Source organism: Theropithecus gelada, chromosome 16 (genome assembly GCF_003255815.1).
Source record: "Theropithecus gelada isolate Dixy chromosome 16, Tgel_1.0, whole genome shotgun sequence".
Classification (NCBI taxonomy): domain Eukaryota; kingdom Metazoa; phylum Chordata; class Mammalia; order Primates; family Cercopithecidae; genus Theropithecus; species Theropithecus gelada.
This window is the reverse complement of record NC_037684.1, coordinates 46,372,549-46,391,853: the sequence shown is the minus strand read 5'-3', so window position 1 is coordinate 46,391,853 and position 19,305 is coordinate 46,372,549. Positions and strand designations below refer to the sequence as shown.

Here is a 19,305-nt window from a genome sequence, read left to right as displayed (position 1 = left end):
GTTGGCATTTCTGTACCCAGTTTCATACTCATGGCCAAGTATCTCACACTAGCACTTACCTCAGAACCTTGAGTGTCACGCCCATTCCCAATTTACAGTCTTTTACTTCAATTTCTTCCTTTTCCTTCTTCCTTTGCTTTTAAACAGGACGAGAATCCTATTGATATTGCTGGTAATAGTTTTATGTCTGTTTTCTGGCATTTGAGGAGGATTTTAATTGCTTCATTTATACCCTTACATCCCCCTGGAGGCCATCAGCTTACAGCTGTTATGTGGCTGACCGGGGGGCCAAGGTAACCATGGTTCCAAAACTACTCAGCTCATCCAGGGACCACGTGTGGCCTCATTAGCCCCGTGTTTGTAACTTTAGGTTAATTTGTTCTCATTAAGCAAATTAGCATATTAATTCTGTCCTGCAGTAGCCTGGAAACGATCTTCATTTGTCGCTTAGCCCAGAGGTCAGCACTGGAGGATCAGAGTCTTGACTAAAGTCTCTTTCTGAGACTGGCTCAGGTGCCTTTTGGAATAGCCACGGCGCTTGCATTGTAGGAGGAGAACTCGGGTGTACCTCAGCGGGGCACCACTAGCAGAGCCACCTTTGTACTTTTGGGGGTCCTAGCAGCTTTTGTGGCTTCTTTCTCCACAGAAAAAGACTAAAAGTTGTCTTTTGCAGCTGTGTTGGTATAAGGATGAATATCATCTAGGCTGGATTCATTATTATGTAGTTATTATTTTTTCTTCTGATTTGAGAAGAAATGAAAACATTTTCATGGATCTCTAAAGGTGGGCTGCTGGGCATTGTATCTCCTGTGCCTAATGGTTCTCTTGGCCCTGAGGCCAGCGCAGATATCTTCCCCAGATGGCTGAGCTGAAGCCTCTGCCTGGCAGAACCTCCATTATAATACCTTGTTGTCATTTATTGATGTATCAGAAGAAATGGGATTCGTTCTGTGAGTTTGGAGCTTTGATTATAAGTTTGTGCCATCAAAAAATCGGTGGAGTGCTACATCTTATTCATAACACATGGCTCCAGAATGAGTGTCCTAAGGGAACATTGAGACCCTAGAAATGTCAACGTGCTAGAAATGTCAGGGAGAGAGTTTTTTCTATGACAGGCATGTGTGTGGTGGGTGGAGATCTGAGACGGCCCTTAAGAATTATACCCCATAGTGTGTGTGCCCTAGAAGCCCCTCGCTGTGATGGGATTTAACTCCCATTAAGTTACTGATCAAGTTATCAATCAGTTGACTTTGAGTCCAGGGAAAGGGAGATTATCCTGGGTGGATATCCTGGCATAGTGAGATGAGCTCTTAAAAGAGAGACTGGGCCTTCCTTGAGGTCAGAGAGACTTGAAGTGAGAGAGAAGTCTCCTGCTGGTCTTGCAGAAGCTAACAGCTGTGCTAGCTTGTAGTCATATAGCCAGCTCTTTATGGAGCTGACTCCCCGTGGAGGCAGACACGTATCAAGAACCTAAGGGCTGGCTGGGCGCGATGACTCATGCCTGTAATCCCAGCACTTTGAGAGGCCGGAGGTGGGTGGATCACCTGAGGTCAGGAGTTCGAGACCAGTCTCACCAATATGATGAAACCCCATCTCTACTAAAAATACAAAAATTAGCCAGGTGTGGTGGTGTGTGCCTGTCGTCCCAGCTACTTGGGAAGCTGAGACAGGAGAATTGCATGAACTCTGGAGGCAGAGGTTGCAGTGAGCCAAGGTTGGGCCACTGTACTCCAGCCTGGGCGACACAGCAAGACTCCATCTCAGAAAAAAAAAATTAGCAAAAAATCCCCCAAACCTAAGGGAAGCCTCTAGGAGCAGAGAGGGGTCACCAGCCTGAAGCCAGTAAGAAAATAGGGACCTCGGTCCTTCTTAGTTGCAAGAAACTTAATTCTTACAACAGCCAATATGCTTGGAAGAGGACCCTGAGCCTCAGAAGAGATCACAGCCCTAGCCACCGTCTTGATTTCAGCCTGTGGGACTCTGAGCAGAGGACCCAGCTGCACCTGTCCCTGGACTCTGGCCCATGGAAACAGTGGTGAGAATGGAGTGTTGTTTGAGGCCTCTGGATTTGTGATAATTCTTTATGCAGCAAGGGCAATCTTATCCAGGCATGGTGTATGTCTCAATTTGGTTATTTGCTTTGGAATTTAGGCTTAGAAAAGAGAGAGAAGGGAAGATGCCAGTCTCTTATGTACTCACAGCAGGAAGCAGAGAAACGTTTCCTTTAGAAGCAAGCTGCTTCAGTGCCTTCTCAGCTGTCAAGTTCTCATCAAGCCCAAATACGTTTAATAATGAATTCTGCTCCAAGCTGAGTGATGCTGTGTATAAAGCCACGTTAAAGAAACATTGAACATGTTCTTCAAAGCCACATCTTTTCTTTTGAAGTAATTCAGGTGCCATTTGCACACTCTTTCTTTCTTTCTTTCTTTCTTTCTTTCTTTCTTTCTTTCTTTCTTTCTTTTTTATTATACTTTAAGATCTAGGGTACGTGTGCACAATGTGCAGGTTTGAAACATAGGTATACATGTGCCATGTTGGTTTGCTGCACCCATCAATTCATCATTTACATTAGGTATTTCTCCTAATGTTATCCCTCCCCCAGCCTCCCACCCCCTGATAGGCCCCGGTGTGTGACGTTCCCCGCCTTGTGTCCAAGTGGTCTCATTGTTCAATTCCCACCTATGAGTGAGAACATGCGGTGTTTGGTTTTCTGTCCTTGCGATAGTTTGCTGAGAATGATGGTTTCCAGCTTCATCCATGTCACTGCAAAGGACATGAACTCATCCTTTTTTATGGCTGCATAGTATTCCATGGTGTATATGTGCCACATTTTCTTAATCCAGTCTATCACTGATGGACATTTGGGTTGGTTCCAAGTCTTTGCTATTGTGAATAGTGCCGCAATAAACATACGTGTTGCACACTATTTCTTTAGCATAAAAATGTGCAGGGACTTCCCCACTCACCACTTTACCCCTCCCCTACTGTCCCCACCCTCCTTGGCATCACTGATGGTTGCACCCGATTCCACCTATTCCAGTGGGCTTGGTTTGGACAGAATACCCTGGTCCACATCCCTTTTAGGAAGCTGTACCAGCTTTGGAGGTAGCAATTATCAGGAGACACAAATGCTATTTTCAGAAACAGTTTGAGGTTTCAGACCCTGGTGCTCAAGGCCCCATGGGGGACTGGATACTGCTGAGAAGGCTGCAGGCTGTGAGGAGTGGCCAAAGGCTGAGGGGTTGAGGGTGAGGTGGGGAGTTCCATTGGCATGCGGGCCTCCTCATATACTAGTGCTCCACCAGTGCCCTGCTCCCAGCTCACCATCCTTTTAAAATTTTTATTTATTTATTTGTTTATTTACCTATTTAATTATTTTTAGAGACAGGGTCTCACTCTGTTGCCCACACTGGAGTGCAGTAACACAGTCACAACTCCTGGGTTCAGCCTGGCCTCAGCTGAACTACAGGTACATGCCACTGTGCCCGGCTTATTTATTTATTTATTTATTGAGAGACAGAGTCTCGCTCTGTCACCAGGCTGGAGTACAGTGGCACAATCTCAGCTCACTTCAGCCTTCGCCTCCCGGGCTCAAATGATCCTCCCAACACATTCTCCTGAGTAGCTGGGACTACAGGTGCACACCACCACATCCAGCTAATTTTTGTATTTTTTGTAGAGACAGAGTTTTGCCATGTTGTTCAGGCTGGTCTCAAACTTATGGGCTCAAGCAATCCACCCGCCTTGGCCTCCCAAAGTGCTGGGATTACGGGCGTGAGCTACCGCACCTGGCCCTTATTTGTTTATTTATTTATTTTTGCTCCCAGCCCTTATTTTTAATTTTTTTTTTTGTAGAGACAGAGTCTTGCTATGTTGCCCAGGTGATCTCAAACTCCTGGGCTCAAGCAATCCTCCTGCCTCAGCCTGCCAAAGTACTTGGCTGATAGGTGTGAGCTACTGCACCTGGCCAAGGCTTCCCATCCTTTGGGCCAGCAACATCATGTTTTGCTTGAAATGGTTTAGGACATGAACACTGAAGCTCTCTTGACTTTTTTTTGAGACAGAGTCTCACTCTTGTCGCCAGGCTGGAGTGCGGTGGCACGATCTCAGGCTTACTGCAACCTCCGCCTCCCAGGTTCAAGCTATTCTCCTGCCTCAGCCTCCCAAGTGGCTGGGACTACAGGCACCTGCCACCACGCCCGGCCAAGTTTTTGTATTTTAGTAGAGACGGGGTTTCACCATGTTGGCCAGGATGGTCTTGATCTCCTGACCTCGTGATCCGCACGCATCGGCCTCTCAAAAGTGCTGGGATTATAGGCGTGAGCCACGGTGCCCAGCCCTCTTGACTTTTTTTAAGGCTGATCTTTCACTCCTGGTGTCGTGTAGCTAATGCTTGTCTTTGAGTCACTCGATGCTGATTTCCTTGATGGGTGGTTAGAGGTTTAGTGCCTCCAGAGGGCATCTCTGTCCCTGCTGAGGACCAAACTCTGTCATGTTTTTCACTGGAGGCCATCTTTAACAACAGTGCATTTGCCAGTTTTTCTCTTGCAGCGTGGAGGTCGGGTTTAAGTTGAGACATCGCCCCACAGAATCTTGCTTTAGTTTCCATCTCTTTGCACCAGGGAAGTGAGGTTTGCATGGGCAGTCATGTATAGGATGAGAAGAGGTTGGGATTCGTGGTTCCATTTTCTGGGATTGTGCTGGGACCACAGAGACAGGCCACACCAAGAGAAGCCCCGATTGCCCTGAAATGTGAAACAGTCTCCTCCGCTGAATGCAGTGGCTCATAACCTAGCACCTGGTGTGCGCACATGTGCACACACACCCCTTGTGTCCATCATTAGGGTGTCACTTCTTGAAGCCTCAATTGTTGCAGTTCATTGCTGGTTGTCCACTGGGAGCAGCATGGGGCCAGAGAAGTGGTGGGATTTGAAATCAGAAGTTCTGGGTTCAAATCCTGCTTGTACCTCTGACTGATGGTGTGAAGTGAAGTAACTTATTAGCTTCTGTGACTTAGTTTCTACCCATGTAAAATGGCAACTGTTTTAGTTTGCTGGGACTGTCATAACAAAGTACCATAGACTGGGTGGCTTAAACAGCAGACATTTATTGTCTCAGTTCTGGAGGCTGGAAGTCTGAAATCAAGGTGCCAGCAGTGTGGGCCCCTTCAGAGGTTTCGGAGGGAGGGATCTGGGCCAGGCCTCTCTGGCTTATAGATGGCCATCTTCTCCTTATGTCTTCACCGTCTTCCCTCTATCTGTGTCTGTGTTTAAATCCTACCCCCTGCCCGGCACTTTTTTTGCTGAGACAGGGTCTCGCCCTGTCACCCAGGCTGGAGTGTATTGACTCGGTTACAGCTCACTGCAGCCTCCACTTCCAGGCTCAATCGATTTTCCCACCTCAGCCTCCTTATTTCTCCTCCTTATAAGGACACTGGTCATATTGGATTAGGGCCCCCAGTGACCTCATTTTAACTTAATTACCTCTTTGAAGACACTGTCTGCAAATACAGCTACATTCTGAGGTTGTGGGAGTTAGGACGTGCAAACTTTGGTGGCCGGGGACATGGCTCAGCCCCTGGGATGCTACCTATCTGTTTCCATCACTGCAAGATATTGAGGAACAAATACAGTCATAGGAGAAGGCATAAATCTCAGCATATTCAGACCAGAGGGTTTGTGCAGAGTTGTTTTCTATCACTTTGGGGTTAATACCAAGCATATTTCTTTCTTTTTTTTTTTTTTTAATTGTACTTTAAGTTCTGGGATACATGTGCAGAATGTGCAGGTTTGTTGCATAGGTATACACGTGCCATGGTGGTTTGCTGCAACATCAACCTGTCATCTACATTAGGTATTTCTCCTAATGCTATTCCTTCCCTAGCTCCACCCCCCGACAGGCCTCAGTTTGTGACGTTCCCCTCCCTGTGTCCATGTGTTCTCATTGTTCAACTTGTACTTATGAGTGAGAACATGCAGTATTTGGTTTTCTGTTCTTGTGTTAGTTTGCTGAGAATGATGGTTTCCAGCTTCATCCCAGTCCCTGCAAAGGAACTGAAATCATCATTTTTTATGGCTGCATAGTATTCCATGGTGTATATGTGCCACATTTTCTTTATCCAGTCTATCATTGATTTGGGTTGGTTCTGAGTCTTCACTATTGTGAACAGTGCTACAATAAACATACGTGTGCATGTGTCTTTATAGCAGATTGATTTATAATCCTTTGGATATATACCCAGTAATGGGATTGCTGGATCAAATGGTATTTCTGGCTCTAGATCCTTGAGGAATTACCACACTGTCTTCCACAATGGTTGAACGAATTTACACTCCCACCAACAGTGTAAAAGCATTCCTATTTCTCCACATCCTCTCCAGCATCTGTTGTTTCCTGACTTTTAATGATTGCTTTTCTAACTGATGTGAGAATATCAAGCATATGTCTTTCCAGCCTTATCCATTGTCCTAATACTGGGATTCCTCACCAGAAGGTGATGAGAACAGGCCTCCCAAGCTGTCAGTCCACTCCGGTGGCTTGTGACTCTTCGGCTTGCTCTTTCATGCTGGCTCTTTTGTGCATACACTCTCTCGCTCTTGTTCCTGGGGTCAGGAAAAATCATTTTATGGTTGCCAGAGCTATGAAAAATGTTGATAAGCCATACTTTAACCTTTTTTCCTCAGCAGTGCTGAGATAAAGATCCCTTTTCCAGGATTGGTAATAGAAGGGCTGGTGTGCTTATTTTTATTTTTATAAATTGTGGTAAAGAAAAAGGAAGGGCTTTTTGTTGTGTGTTTTTTTGAGACAGGGTCTCACTATGTTGCTTGGCAGGAGGACAGTGGTGTGATCATGGCTCACTGCAGCCTTGAGCTCTTGGGCCCAAGTGATCCTCCTGCCTGCCTAGTAGCTGGGACCACAGAGATGTGCCACTATACCCGCTTTTTAATTTAATTTAATTCTTTATTTTATTTTTGTAGAGAGGGGGTCTCACCATGTTGTTCAGGTTGGTCTCAAACTCCTGGGGTCAAGGGATTCTCCTGCCTCAGCCTCCCAAAGTGCTGGGATTACAGGCGTGAACCACCATATCCAGCCTGAGGGCTGGGTTTTATAGAATAATTACCTTATGGTTTTTATAATCTCTAGCCGCTATGACTACAAGAGGCTATCTATCTGTCTATCTGTCTGTCTCTCTGTCTACCTACCTACCTACCTACCTACCTACCTATCTATATAAGAGGCCACCTATCCATTCATCTATCTATGATAAATGCTACTGAATCATTTTTATCTATTTATCCATCTATCTATGATAAATGCTACTGAATCATTTTTATCTATTTATCCATCTATCTATGATAAATGCTACTGAATCATTTTTTAAGGATGGTAAACACAGACATTTATTTGTGAAAGTGATAGACATTTTGAGGCCAAGGGTTCCATTGCCTTTTCCCCTGGATAAATATGATCATGCTCCTGTGTAAGGATATATTTTGCTGAGTATTCTGCTCATTGAATACAGAATAGAATTACATTGAACACTGTTCCCTAAAAATTCATCTGCTGAATATGAATAGGCTTTATATGTGGCCAAATAAGTATGGGAAATACAGGATTAAATAAAACCTTGTTCTTTACTGCGGGATTTCTCAGAATCTTTATCTGCTTATGAAATAGACCTCACCAAACATGTTTGTCTGCAGAATCTTTCGTTTGGAGCGTCTCACGAAGCAGGGAACTCTGGGAAATTGTGGTTTAAGACAGAATGAGGCATTAAGGAGATTTTGTCCGTGTACAGAGGCATGCATGGACTCTTGGCTCCTACTTAAACCACTGGAGGCACAGAGAGTGGTGACTTAAATAGTTTTTGTTATTTTTGAACTTAGGAGAATCATTGTTAGGTTCTCAATATTAGTATATATTAAAAAAAATTTCCATAGGTTATTGGTGTACAGCTGGTATTTGGTTACATGAGTAAGTTCTTTAGTGGTGGTTTGTGAGACTTTGGTGCACCCATCACCCGAGCAGTATACGCTGCACCCTGTTTGTAGTCTTTTATCCCTCCTTCCTCTGCCACCCTTCCCCCCAAGTTCCCAAAGTCCATTGTATCATCCTTATGCCTTTGTGTCCTCATAGCTTAGCTCCCACATATCAGTGAGAACATACGATGTTTGGTTTTCCATTCTTGAGTTACCTTACTTAGTGTAATAGTCACCAATCTCATCCAGATCACTGCGACTGCTGTTAATTCAATCCTTCTTATGACTGAGTAGTATTCGATCGTATATATATATATACACCACAGTTTCTTTGTCCACTCATTGATTCATGGGCATTTGCAGTTGTAAATTGTGCTGCTACAAACACGCATGTGCAAGTATCTTTTTCATGTGATGACGCCTTTTCCTCTGGGTAGATACCCAGTAGTGGGATTGCCGGATCCAATGGTAGTTGTACTTTTAATTCTTTAAGGAATCCCCACACTATTTTCCATAGTGGTTGTACTAGTTTACATTTCCAGCAGCATTGTAGAAGTGTTCTCTGATCACCACATCTATGCAAACATCTACTGTTATTTTATTTTATTTTTATTATGGTCATTCTTGCAGGATTAAGGTGCTATTGCATTGTGGTTTTGATTTGCATTTTCCTGATCATTGGTGATGCTGAGCCTTTTTTCATATGTTTGTTGGCCATTTGTATATCTTCTTTTTCTTTCTTTCTTTCTTTTTTTTTTTTTAAGACAGAGTCTCGCTCTGTCCAGGCTGGAGTGCAGCGGCACAATCTCGGCTCACCGCAACCTCCGCCTCCCAGGTTCAAGCAATTCTTGTGTCTCAGCCTCCTGAGTAGCTGAGATTACAGGTGCATGCCACCATGCCCTTCTAATTTTTGTGTTTTTAGTAGAGACGAAGTTTCGCCATGTTGGCCAGGCTGGTCTTGAATTCCTGATTTCAGGTGATATGCCTGCCTTGGCCTCCCAAAGTGCTGGGGTTGCAGGTGTGAGCCACTGTGCTGGGCCATCTTCTCCTGAGAATTGTCCATTCATGTCCTTAGCTCACTTTTTGATGGGATTGTTTGTTTTTTTTCTTACTGATTTGAGTTCATTGTAGATTCTGGGTATTGGTCCTTTGTCAGATGTATAGATTATGAAGATTTTCTCCCACTCTGTGGGTTGTCTCTTTACTCTGCTGACTGTTCCTTTTGCCATGCAAAAACTCTTTAAGTCCCAGCTATTTATCTTCGTTTTTTATTACATTTGCTTTTGGGTTCTTGGTCTTGAAATCCTTGCCTAAACCAATGTCTGGAAGAGTTTTTCCAATTTTGTCTTCTAAAATTTGTATAGTTTCACATCTTAGATTTAAGTGCTTAATCCATCTTGAGTTGATTTTTGTATAAGGTGGGAGATGAGAATCTAGTTTCATTCTCCTATATGTGGTTAGCCAATTATCCCAGCACCATTTGTTGAAAAGGGTGTCCTTTCCCCACTTTATGTTTTTGTTGGCTTTGTTGAAGATCCGTTGGCTTTAAGTATTTGGGTTTATTTCTGGGTTTTCTATTCTGTTCCATTGGTCTGTGTGTCTATTTTTGTTGTTGTCGTTGTTGTTGTTGAGATGGAGTTTTGCTGTTTCACCCAGGCTGGAGTGAAGTGGTGTAATCTCAGCTCGCTGCAACCTCTGTACCCCACTGGGTTCAAGCAATTCTCCTGCCTTAGCCTCCTGAGTAGCTGGGGTTATAGGTACAAGACACCACGCCCGGCTAATTTTTTTGGTTTTTTTTGAGACAGGGTCTTGCTTTGTTGCCCAGGCTGGAGTGCTGTGGCACCATCTTGGCTCACTGCAACCTCTGTCTCCTGGGTTCAAGCGATTCTCCTGCCTCAGCCTCCCAAGTAGCTGGAACTACAGGTGTGCACTACCATGCCTGGCTAACTTTTATGTTTTTAGTAGAGATGGGGTTTTTTCCATGTTGGCCAGACTGTTCTCGAACTTCTGACCTGAGGCGATCTATCCGCCTTGGCCTCCCAAAGTGCTGGGATTACAGGCATGAGGCACGGCGCCTGGCTGAAATTTAAAAAAATCTGTATAAAACTTTCAGACCTCTAAGAATGTATCTTTGGGTCCCCATTGGAGAAACCCTAGTTTAGGTGATTGAGATTGAGTTTGTGGGTTTAAGCTAAAGCAATTGTTTCTAGTCTGGATCCATGGACAGCTACAGGGAATTCCTGGGGTTCCTCATATTACACACAACGTTTTGTATGTCTGTGCATATGTACTGCAATAAATGGCAAAACAGTCACAAATTTCCCCCGTCGGCATCCATACCTGACAATGTGACATTGCAGGTTCTCCCAACAAAAAGTACCATTGAGTCATCCACCCCTTCAATGTGTATACTCATTGACTTGATTTGGCCAGTGGGATGATGCTTTGGCCTCTGTGATGCAGAGACTTGAAAAGCACTTGGCATTGGGTGCTGAGGTTAGCCTATGAATGAGCTCCATCTAGTCTGCTGGAAGATGACAGGCCCCACCAAGAAGAATCAGTGTTTTCCAGTCCACTCCTGGCCAACTGCCTGCTGGCTGCCAGGTGCATGTGCCATCTTAGACCATCCAGCCCCTGGATGAGCCACCAGCTGACCTCCGATGCACCAGTGAGCCCAGGTGGGTGAGCAGCCATGCCCAGTTGACCACAGAACAATAATAACTGGCGGTTTTTTTAAACCACTAAGGTTTGGGATGTTTTGCTACCTAGCAATAGTTGCATGATACATACACATTTTTAGGAAAGAGAAATTGTGGCTTTTGATGGATTTTTGAAGGCATCTAATATCCTCCTAATGGATAACATAGGTCAGAAAAACTTTATTGAGAAACACCAGCTGGAGGTTCTCAGTCTGTTGAGAAGCCAGAAAAAGCTCAGAGTGGATTATATGGGTGCATTTTAATAAACTCTAGGACTAAGTCTAGGATTAGATTAAGAGTGTTGGATCATCATCGAGGATTAGAAAAGAAATACTTCATTATACTTCAGTTACTTGTGTTCCTTCAGATTTCTATTACTGTTTTAAGGACAATGGTATTTTTGAGCTAAAAGAAAAAGCATGATACTTTGGAAAACTCTGCCAAGCCCTATCTCTCTGTCAGCTGTGCTAGTAGGAGCCCTAGCTCTTTGGAATACAAGCTCAGGGCTGCTTACCTGGAATGGCTACTGGAGGGCTCTCTGCAGATTCTCATAGAACTGTATGTCTGCAGAGCTGTGTAATGCTTTAAAATCTGTTTTTATGTGGGTAAATACGCTTGATTATGAATAGAACTTTGGTATCGGGACTTGGAAAAGGTTTTGTCTCTTACAAGATAGTTTGAGTAATGGCGTACTTATGTAGCTTAAATATAGCTAGAAGTTCGTCATTAACTTCCACCATTAGTGAAGCTTCATGGTAAGGTCATGAAGGAGATGGGGAGGAAGCTGGAAGATATGGCGTTGGAGGGATCATGGGCTTCAGGGTGGAAAGATCTTACCTTAAAAGGGAGCGAGCTAGGCTGTCCCACTCTATTTCTGCCAGAAAGGGGGATGGAGATGGAAGCTTTCAGTGGAGAGTCACAGGATAGATATCTACCCATCCTCATGTGGTCGCAGGGCTGATATTGATTATCTTAATCATCAAGAGGATAGACAGCAGGGGTGGATGGAACCTCACGCTTTTTGGCATTAGCTAGAACATCTTTAATTCTTTTAAGCCTTTTCTTCCCCTCTCTGCACCAATCCTCTCTTTTCTCAGGGCCTAACCACTTGTGGTTACCCTAGATCGGTATGTTCTGTATTATGCAACATTTTCCACTTATTTTGGAGCCTCTGTCATTTAGTTCATTCAGGTAAATTAGTTGAATTATTGAACACAGACCATGTGCTGGGCGCTGACAGTAGGGCCGCGAGACACAGCTGCCATTTTGAGCCTCATGGCTTTGCGATAGTTAAGAAAACTGAAAAGTCAGCTGGGTGCAGTGGCTCACACCTGTAATCCCAGCACTTTGGGAGGCCGCGGAGAATGGATCACTTGAGGTCAGGAGTGTTAGACCAGCCTGGCCAACATGGTGAAACCTCATCTCTACTTTAAAAAAAAAAAAAAAAAAATTAGCCAGACATGGTGTTGCACACTTGTAGTCTCAACTACTCGAGAGGCTGAGGCAGGAGAATTGCCTGAACCTGTGAGACAGAGGTTGCAGTGAGCCAAGATTGCACCACTGCACTCCATCTTGGGCGACAGAACAAGACTGTCTCAAAAAAAAAAAAAAAAAAAAAAAGAGAGAACTGAAAAGTTAAAGCCTGTTCATTCAGGTGCCAGGGGAGGATGGAAGGGAGTGCATTTGATCCATACTAGGTTGGGTAAATCTAGGAAGTCTTCCTGGAGGAGGGAGCTCAGGCTTCTTTGGCCAAGATTTAAAAACCTCAAGTATAGAATAATTCAAAGCTTGAAAACCTGCCTTGCTGTCCACTGATTGGATGTAGCATTATTGCTATAAGAGGAATGAACTGAAGCTGAGTTAGAGGTATAATCCTAGTGCTTTGGACAAGGCAAGAATTGCATTAAAAAACCAGGAGGGCCCAAGTACTTAAGCTGTGATCCTCCTTGTCTTTAGGGATTCTGACTGTGACCTGTGATCCCTGAATATATAGGTTAACCAGGGCAAAGAAGACAACAGTGACCTGCCTGATACCCGAGGCAGGACTGTACCCTCTGCCCCAGTGTCTGTGCCACTCCGTGTCCCTGTTTGCTTCTTAGCTGGCTGCTCATCACCGGGAGCCAGCCTGGCCCTGGGCAGCCGCCTACTGCCGGGCTCCCAAGGAGAGAAGGTCATCTGTTATGTAAGCACCATCCATATTCTGACTGTTGATCAGGGGCGACATTTAATTTTTTTTCCATTATGTGGAATAATTTAAAAGATTGTGTTACGAGTGTCATTATTATGGCAACTTCTCAGTAATAAAAACAGCATCAATTATTGAATGTTGCCTTGTGTGTCTGGGGTGAAGTGAGGATGGCAGGAGGCAGAGGCTGGGGAAAGGGAGGAGGCAGCGCCTATGCTGGGCCCCAGGCAGGCCACCCGCCAGCCCCTTCCCTGGCAGCCACACGTCCCGAGTCCCTAGGGTGGTTCCTCTTGAGATCCCTGTACCCTTCTCCACTGGTGTGTAACTCTTGGCCTCCATGTAGCTGTGGCTGGCAGGGGGCACCAGTTAATCCCCTGACCTTGCCCCTGGCCCTTCCTCAGGGAGCTCTGACTTGTTGACAAGCTTCAATTAAAGAGACTGCCTCCCTCAGATCAGTTGAGGTCAGGAGTTTGAGACCAGCCTGGCTAACATGGTGAAACCCTGTCTCTACTAAAAATACAAATATTAGCCAGGCATGGTGGCGGGCACCTGTAATCCCAGCTACCTGGGAGGCTGAGACAGGAGAATCACTTTAATTAGGGAGGCAGAGGTTGCAGTGAGCCAAGATCACACCACTGCACTCTAGCCTGGGCAACAGAGTGAGACTCCGTCTCTCAAAAATAAAAATAACAAATGCAGAATTTAAAAAAATGAAGAGACTGCCCTCCATGGGCCAGCGAAGTACAGGGCCATCGCAGCCCTTGTTGAATGAAGCTTCAGAAAAAAAATGAGCAGAGCTCCCTGATCCTGAATCCATGTGATAGAAGGTGTGTGCGGGTTTGGCGGAGGTCAGGTTTGCCTCCCAGACGCTGGCAAGCATCACACGTTGCTCTGCTTTGCCATCCTCGGATACAGTTGTTAGTAGCAATGACTCACCCCAGAGAGGAAGAGCCAGAGAGGAGGTGATGGGACTTAAGACCTATTGAAGGTTGGTCCTGGGACTTGGAGCAGATGCACCAAGCCGCTTGCAGCAAGTTTTGAAGGCTGCAGGGTCTGTAGTGCTAGGACACCCAATGTGCTTTGCAGAGGGGGGCCTTAGTTCACCCTTGTAGACTTAATATGCAGACAGCTGTGTCCCTTCAGTGATGCTGTGGCCTGTTTCTCAGGTGACTTGTTTCTTTTGGGGGAATCTGGAGCCATCAGCCACCAGCAGTTGCTCTCCTTCCTGGGACAGCAGGCGACACTGCACAGCCCCAGGATTTTATTTCTCGAAGGAGATGTATGTATTGTTTTGTGAAGCCTTTTTGGTTTAATGTAAGGCATATTGCAGGGCTGCTTCCCTACCTCCTGCCCGCCTCTCCTCCTTCACATTATTTCATCATCTTTCTTTTCCTTTCTCTCTACTTCTCTTTTTTTTTTTTTTTTCTGGAAAGTGCTATCCTTCTTCTCCAGCTCCTGCCTTTCTGCATGGCCTTTCCAAAGTGGGTGGAAGTTGCGCTGTTTTTTCTGAGCCAGGGATTGGCCCCACACCAAGAAGAAGAATCATTATGATAATAATTCCATCCTAAGAGGACGGGAGTCTCAAGTTCCGTAGTCCTGGGTGGTGGGTGGGTGGTACCTTGTGCCACCATTGGCCCACGCCCTGCTTTCGGTACTGAGCTGGATTTGGAGTGGATGGGGATGCGGGAAGAAGGACAGGGAAAGGGACTCAGGAGAGGAAACAGTGGAGAAGAAGAGGGGGTGACCTTGCAGCTGGAGAAAGAGCCCTCGTATTTGACACTTGACATTTGGGAGCTGCAAGGTGACATAGCACACTTGAACTATTCAAAGCCCTGGAGGCCTACCTGAAGCACTGTGTGTTGTGGAGACCGGAAAGAGTGACTCACTGACCCTCTGATGGGCAGCAGAGCAGACTGTCGGGGCTGCTGTGGAAAGTCAGGAACAGCTTGCAATGGTCATGTGTTTGCCCTAAGAAGGATCACGCTTGCACTTTGCCAACCTTGCGGGGTTACAAGGATTGAGTGAGGTAACGTGGATAGAAAGGCATTGCAGAGATGAAAACCAAATCAAACCAAACCACACCAGAAATGTAAAGAACAGTATCAAGTAAAGAAGAGAGGGACGTAGAGAAGGAATTTCTCCCTGAGGACCGTGGTTCCTCCTGCACAGGCCAAGGCTGTATTTATTTAAGGCTTCCTGGTAAAGAGCTCCAGTTCCCCCCACCTGCAGTCCCCATGCCCAGTGAGCAGATGGGGCTGCATGGCGGGGTGGGGGGAGGCGGTGGCGTGTCAGCCCAGCAGGTTGAGAGCCACTGTGCCACAGCAGGACTTCTGAGTTTCCACCACCACCAGGGACACGATGATAAAGCTAGCAAAGCAGAGCTTGGCATCTCCCTCCACGCTGTTTTTTGAAATTCAGAGGGATGTATTCCTCTTCCTTATCAATAATTGAGAGCTGGGGGAATGTTGAGAATCCTGGAAAGGTGTCTAAAAAGAGCCCTGGGAGGCCAGTGCCTGGGATCAGAGGCGTGTGGAGGTGTTGCCAGGTGTGGAGATAGCGAAGGAGCTGTCCTTGGCGTTACTCCGGAGATACTCTCTGCGGCTCCCACGCCGCATAGCTGATCCTGGTTGTTCTGAAGGCTAAATGTTGGATGGAGCACATGGGGGAAGGAGGGGGTACAGGTGGGAGGGGGTACAGGTGGAGACACTGGATCTCTGTCTAGCTTTTAAAAGGGCAGCTTCTAAGTGAAGTTAGGGTGGGATTTTCTTAGTGCCCTTCTCCCTGCCCCTAAAACACTGAAATAAAGCAATGCAACCCACAGAGCAAAGATGGATAGAAAGGCGAAAAGAGTTGGAGGGGAAGAGGGAGTCAGTGTTTGGGCAAAGACCTGCAAATAAGGGAAGAACAAATACCATCTTCCCACAAAGACCTCTCTCAGCATCTTCCCTAAAGGAACGCTCCATCTTTACAGTTAATAATGGGCTAGTACATGTAAAATGCTTGGAACATTGCCTGGCACAAACCAGAACCCAGCCTGTATTATATGGGCTGGGTTCTGGTTTGTGCCAGGCAATGTTCTAGGATGGCTGTGAATTACAGATATGGCTTATTTTTCTTTTGGCATTATCACTACCTGGCGCTCTTATTTTTTAGTTTATGATGATGGGTTTATTATCTGTCTCTTGGAGGAGAATGTACGATTCCTGAGGACAGGAGACATGGCTTTTTTGAATTGCCAGTACCCGGAGCAGCTCTGATACAGAGTTGACGCTTAATAGAAATTTATGGAATGCATGAAGGTGGGCGGGGAGTCTTCCTAGAGAAACTAGCAAAAGTCTTCTCTTTACAGTAAAAAGAGGGTATGTGAGTTTCCAGCATTACAGGGAGCTGTGGCGTCCTGATTGATCATCCGAATTCTTTCTAAAGCAGGTGTCTTAAGCTCAGCACTGTAGACATTTTGCTGGCTTTTTTCCCCCCCTCCCCCCGACAGGGTCACTCTCTGTTGCCCAGTCTGGAGTGCAGTAGTGCAGTCTTGGCCCACTGCAGCCTCGCCTTCCTGGGCTTAAGCAGTCCTCCTGCTACAACCTCCCAGGTAGCTTGGGACTACAGGCATGTGCCATCATACCTGGCTAATTTTTTTTTTTTTTTAAGAAATGGGGCCTCACTATGTTGCCCAGGCTGGTCTCGAACTCCTGGGCTCAAGTGATCCTCCTGCCTTGGCCTCCAGAAGTGCTGGGTTTATAGGCATGAGCCACTGTGCCTGGCCCTGGCTCATTCTCTGTTGTGGGGGCTGTCCTACGCATTGTTGGATGTTTCATAGCATCCATGGTCTCTACCCACTAGAGATACCAGCAGCATCCTCAGCCCCCCAGTTATGACATTCCAAAATGCCCAGTGCTCAATGTCCTCTGGGTTGCAGGGGACAAAAATCACATAATCGAAAACAAATGTTCTAAATGAAAACCAGGGTCTCTGCAAGCTGCACCTTACCGACGGGCTTCAATCAAATACACAGTTGCAGCTTAAAGCGTATTAATGCTGTGGCATTTCTGCTGTAATGAAATGGTTCTCCTTCTATTCCTTCCCCCAGTTACGCATCAATCACATTATAAAAAGAAAGAAGACAAAGGAAGGAAAATCAGCTGACATACTATAGTGAAACATATCTTTTATTGCTGCAATGATTCCTCAGATGTCAGCAGGAGATGTAGAATTAGAAATAATTAAAGCATATAAACAAACAGAGCTGTGACTCCATGGCCTGTGGCATATCACACAGACACCAGGTGTCAGCAGGGTTAGGGAGGGGGGTTTCTGAAGAGGCAGAGACTGGCCTTCCCAAAGCCTCTCTGTTCCCAGGATTCTGGCCATCTGTAGGTCTACCTTGACCGTGATACTGCAGGGCAGCTGCCTCTATGTGACAGAAGAGGTGGATACCCAAAGGGGCCTGAAAACTTGTACAAGGGTAGCTCAAAGAGGGGCAGGAGGCTTTTTTGGGGGTTTAGTTTAAACAAAGTTAAATGGGGGTGTTGGCACCTTTCTTAAAGGACGTTCATAGAGGACATTGCAAATAAGTGATGACAATAGTGATGTCTAGATAAATGAGAACAGATGGGAGGAAGGGCTTGTGTGTTCATTTTCAACATTTGGTTGGAAGCAGATAATGAAATAAAAGTTCTGAATCATTAGGTTCTCTTTCTTAACTCTGATCATGACAATGAAAAAAGATGTGTGTGTGTGTGTGTGTGTGTGTGTGTGTGTGTGCGCGCGCGCGCGCGCCAGTCACAGCAGCCTGGTATCCCTTTTGTGAGATTCCTTCATGAAAGGAACTAATCCAAGAAAATTGTTTTAGTATTTTTTTTAAATAAATGGATGCATTTATGTGATTAGATTATAAGCTCTCTCCTCTGCCGTATTAGAGACACATATTTTAAACGAAAACTTCTGTTTGTTTGGACCTATTTTTGCTTGGTACTGTGGCCTGAAAACGTTTGCGTCCCCTCAGGATGCCTATGTTGAAATCCTAACCGCTACAGTGATTGTATTAGGAGGCGGGACCTTTGGGTGATCATTGGATTAAGGGGATAGAACCCTCATGAGTGGGATTAATGCCGTAATAAAAGACGCGTGAAAGAGACCCGTTGCCCCTTGCATAGTTAGCCGGTGCCGTCGTGAAGCAAGAAGCAGGCTCTCACCAGTCACTGACTCTGCTGGTACCTCGATTGGAATTTCCTGCCTCCAGTAACTGTGGTACATTTCTGTTGTTTAAAAGCTGGCTGGGCGCAGTGGCTCACGCCTGTAATCCCAGCACTTCGGGAGGCCGAGGCAGTTGGATCACTTGAGGTCAGGAGTTCGAGACTAGCCTGGCCAATATAGTGAAACCCTATCTCCACTAAAAACACAAAAATTAGCCGGGACCCCAGCTACTCAGGAGGCTGATGCAGGAGAATCGCTTGAACACGGTGGGGCGGAGGTTGCTGTGAGCTGAGATCGCACCACTGCACTCCAGCCTGGGTGACAGAGTAAAACTCTGTCAAAAAAAAAAAAAAAAACAAGCTGCCCAGTTGATAGTATTTTATTTTATGGCAGCCTGAACGGACAGAGACACCTAGTTTTCAAGAAATATCTACTATTGTTTGCCGATTGAGATGATTCTGCCTCCCTTCCCTTAGCTTTGAGGCGTTTGGGTGAAAGTGGAGGTGCTTGTGTAGTTGGTTGAGTATGTCCTCTGCCTCGTTGTTCCTGTTGAGATCCTGTGCATCTGTAAGTGGTCAGCGGGCTTAGGGCTTCCAGAAGACGCCTTTGGAAGAGAAGCTTACCACCCCATTATGGGTTCATTTATTTACTCCTAAGCGGAACACAAGCTTCAGAAGAGACTGTGTCTCGTTCACTAAATAGCCACAGAGTTGGCAGTTAATTAATATTTGTCAAATTAACGTGAGGATCAAGTGGACGATTTTGCCTGGTTAATGAGAAACGGTCAAACTGATCAGTGCTTAACTAGTTAGGATAAAGCAGAAGAATGACATGATTGTTTTAAGGTCCTCTGGATTCACTCTAAATATGTGTGCATTCTCTGCAACTTGCACTGCTTCCTTCCTTTGAGATGCTTTTTTTTTTTTTTTTTTTTTTTGGAGACGGAGTCTCGCTTTGTCGCCCAGGCTGGAATGCAGTGGCGCGATCTCGGCTCATTGCAAGCTCCGCCTCCCGGGTTCACACCATTCTCCTGCCTCAGCCTCCGAGTAGCTGGGACTACAAGGCGCCCGCCACCTCGCCCGGCTAATTTTTTGTATTTTTAGTAGAGACGGGGTTTCACCACGTTAGCCAGGATGGTCTCGATCTCCCGACCTCGTGATCCACCCGCCTCGGCCTCCCAAAGTGCTGGGACTACAGGCGTGAGCCACCGCGCCCAGCCCTTTGAGATGCTTTTGTTTGGATCTCC

The 19,305-nt window shown here is 45.8% G+C and overlaps 1 protein-coding gene across 4 annotated transcripts in view; it reads left to right on the top strand.

Moving 5' to 3' along the window:
* SLC39A11 (solute carrier family 39 member 11) overlaps nucleotides 1-19,305 on the top strand; it is a 459,264-nt gene that overhangs the window by 128,567 nt on the left and 311,392 nt on the right. The window lies entirely within an intron of this gene.